We start from the raw sequence: 3,414 nt of genomic DNA, 5'->3' as shown, positions 1-3,414 counted from the left end.
ATAGACACTTCTCCAAAGAAAATATACAAATGGCCAATAAGCATTTGAAAAGATGCTCAATATCACTAATCATTAGAGAAATGCAAATCAAAGCCACAATGAGATACCACTTTACACCCATTAGGATGGCCTGTATAAAATAAATCTTTAAAAAGCAGGAAAAAAAAGTGTTGGCAAGAACATGGAGAAATTGGAGCCTTTGTGCATTGCTGGTGGGAATGTAAAATGGTACAACTGCTATTAAAAAACGGTATGGCATTCCTCAAAAAATTAAATACAATTACCATGTGATCTAGTAATTCCACTTCTAGATATATACTCAAAAGAAGTGAGTTCTCTAGGCAAGATGGCGGTGGGGCGAGGCTGGTGTGACGTTAGTGCAGCCACGCCTTTCTTGGCAAGATCTCTCCACTTTGGATGTTACCAAGTTGACGCCACTTTCACATGAAGTTATAAGCAGACAGGCCACAATTAATATAGGTACAATTGGTCATGTAGCTCACGGGAAATCTACAGTTGTAAAAGCTATTTCTGGAGTTCACTCTCTCAGGTTCAAAAATGAACAAGAAAATAATATTACAACCATACTTGGCTATGCTAATGCTAAGATTTATAAGCTTGACGACCCAAGTTGTCCTCAGCCAGAATGTTATAGATCCCGTGGAAGTAGTACACCCGATGAGTTTCCTACAGACATTCCAGGGGCCAAAGGGAACTTCAAATTAGTCAGACATGTTTCCTTTGTTGACTGTCCTGGCCACGTTAGTTTGATGGCTACTACGCTGAATGGTGCCACAGTGATGGATGCAGCTCTTCTGTTGATAGCTGGAAACGAGTCCTGTCCTCAGCCACAGCTTCTGAACACCTGACTGCTATAGAAATCATGAAACTGAAGCATATTTTGATTCTACAAAATAAAATTGATTTGGTAAAAGAAAGCCAGGCTAAAGAACAGTATGAACAGATCCTTGCATTGTACAAGGTACAGTAGCAGAAGGACCTCCTGTTATTCTAATTTCTGCTCAGCTAAAATACAATATTGAAGTTGTCTGTGAGTACATAGTAAAGAAAATTCCAGTACCCCCAAGAGACTTTACTTCAGAACTCCAACTTGTTGTTAGATCTTTGATGTCAACAAACCTGGCTGGGAAGTTGATGACCTTAAGGGGGATGTAGACGGTGGTAGTATTCTAAAAGGAGTATTAAAGTTGGGCCAGGAGATAGAAGTCAGACCTGGTATTGTTCCAAAAATAGTGAAGGAAAACTCATGTGAAAACCCACCTTTTCCAAAATTGTATTGCTTTTCGCAGGGCATAATGATCTTCAGTATGCTACTCCAGGAGGGCTTATTGGAGCTGGAACAAAAATTAACCCCACTTTGTGCCAGGCTGACAGAATGGTGGGGCAGGTACTTGGTGCAGTAGGAGCTTTACCTGAGATCTTCACAGACTGGAAATTTCCTATTTCCTGCTTAGACGGCTTCTAGGTGTACGCACTGAAGGAGACAAGAAAGCAGCAAAAGCTGTCTAAGAATGAAGTGCTTATGGTGGACGTAGGATCCCTGTCGACAGGAGGAAGAGTTAGTGCAGTCAAGGCTGATTTGGGCAAAATCACAGAAGTAAGAGAAAAAATTGCCCTTAGCCGAAGAGTTGAGAAACAGTGGCGTTTAGCTGGTTGGCGTCAAATAAGAAGAGGAGTTGACAATGAAACCAACAGTAGATGATGACTGAAGAATTAAAAACAGATTTGGATGAAGTCGTAATTTCTCTTAACAACCTAGGGGTATATTTTCAAAGCAACAGTGAGGACAGCTCATTACCTTAGGAGTAGCTGTAAGATTATTATCATTTTTTTGTGATGAAAATGTAACCTCTAGTACTAAAATAAGGTCTACAATAAAAGTAAAAATTGGCATGATGTTGGATTGAATCTACATTTTACCAGAAATTAATCATTCCCAAATAATGTCTAATTTATACATCAGTGAAGGTTTGAAAGGAAACTGCTACAACCAGCCATTGCTGTAGCACACATACGACTGAACCTATTTGAAATAAAATTTTTCTTCTTATTAAAAAAAATAATAATAAGGAAGTGAAAGCAGGGACCCAAAGAGATATTTCTATACCCATGTTCACAGCAGCATTATTCACTATAGCTAAAAGGTGGAAATGACCCAACTCTCCATCAATAGATGAATGGATAAACAAAATGTGGTATGGCCATCTAGTAAAATCCTATTCAGCAATAAAAAGGAACAAACTACTGTTATCTGCAACAATAGGGATGGATCTCGAAAAATATGTTAAAGAAGCCAACATAAAAGAGTAAATATTATATGATCCCATTTGTAAGATATTTCTAAAGAGGACAAATCTCTAGAAACAGAAAGTAGATCAGTGGGTTGCCTGAGACTAAGGCAGGGAGTTGGCTCTAAATGGGCACAGGGAGACTTTGGGGTGATGCAAATGTTCTAAAACTGGATTGTAGTGATGGTTGCACGACTGTATACATTTTTTTTTTTTTTTTTTTGTGGTACGCGGGCCTCTCACTGTGGCCTCTCCCGTTGCGGGGCACAGGCTCCGGACGCGCACGCTCAGCGGCCATGGCTCACGGGCCCAGCCTTTCCACGGCATGCGGGATCTTCCCAGACCGGGGCACGAACCCGCGTCCCCTGCATCGGCAGGCAGACTCCCAACCACTGCGCCACCAGGGAAGCCCACAATTGTATAAATTTACTAAACTCATCAAACTGTACACCTAAAATCAGTGAACTTTATGGTAGGTAAATTATACCTCAATAAATCTGTTTTATAAAAAAAAAAAAAGTGGTGTTGGTTATTCCTCCCCACACTTACTGTATGACCCAAAGAGATATGTTCTGAAATCCTGAAAGTGAGCAGATGAGGCCGGCAAACTGAAAAAGATGAAATTGTCCGTTGAAGTACTTTATGACTCCGAAAGAAAGAATTGCAGTCTTTAGGGGCTACTTGGTCACAACCTAAGGAGATGGAGACAAGGCGGAGCCAGAGCTCCTCTCCCTGCAAAGGGAAGATCTTGGGCAGCAACGCCCTGTAAAAGTGCCAGGCACCGTTTCCCATCGTCCAACTGGGACATCAGAATTCCAGGGAGAGGGACCGTGTTTCTCCATCTCCCAACATGGAGAAGAAAAGAGGGAAGAGTTATTATCAGGTGGTTGGATGAGAGGAGCAGGGCTGGATCTGTGTGTGTGTGTGTGTGTGTGTGTGTGTGTGTGTACGAATGCACCAGCACGCAGTTAAACCCCTACACAAACACAGACCCATTTGTATGTATGACATAAAATACAAAGTTTCATTACAATCATATCACAATTATATTACATATTTTTAATTATAGGGAAATGATAAGAAGGCAATATACGCAAATGCTGAA

The 3,414-nt window shown here is 40.9% G+C and overlaps 1 pseudogene; it reads left to right on the top strand.

Moving 5' to 3' along the window:
• Positions 1-770: 770 nt before the first annotated feature.
• On the top strand, positions 771-1,730 carry LOC136141775 (eukaryotic translation initiation factor 2 subunit 3 pseudogene; annotated as a pseudogene).
• Positions 1,731-3,414: the final 1,684 nt, after the last annotated feature.

This window comes from Phocoena phocoena, chromosome 21 (genome assembly GCF_963924675.1).
Source record: "Phocoena phocoena chromosome 21, mPhoPho1.1, whole genome shotgun sequence".
In the NCBI taxonomy this organism is placed as follows: Eukaryota; Metazoa; Chordata; class Mammalia; order Artiodactyla; family Phocoenidae; genus Phocoena; species Phocoena phocoena.
This window is presented reverse-complemented; position numbering and strand designations above follow the sequence as displayed.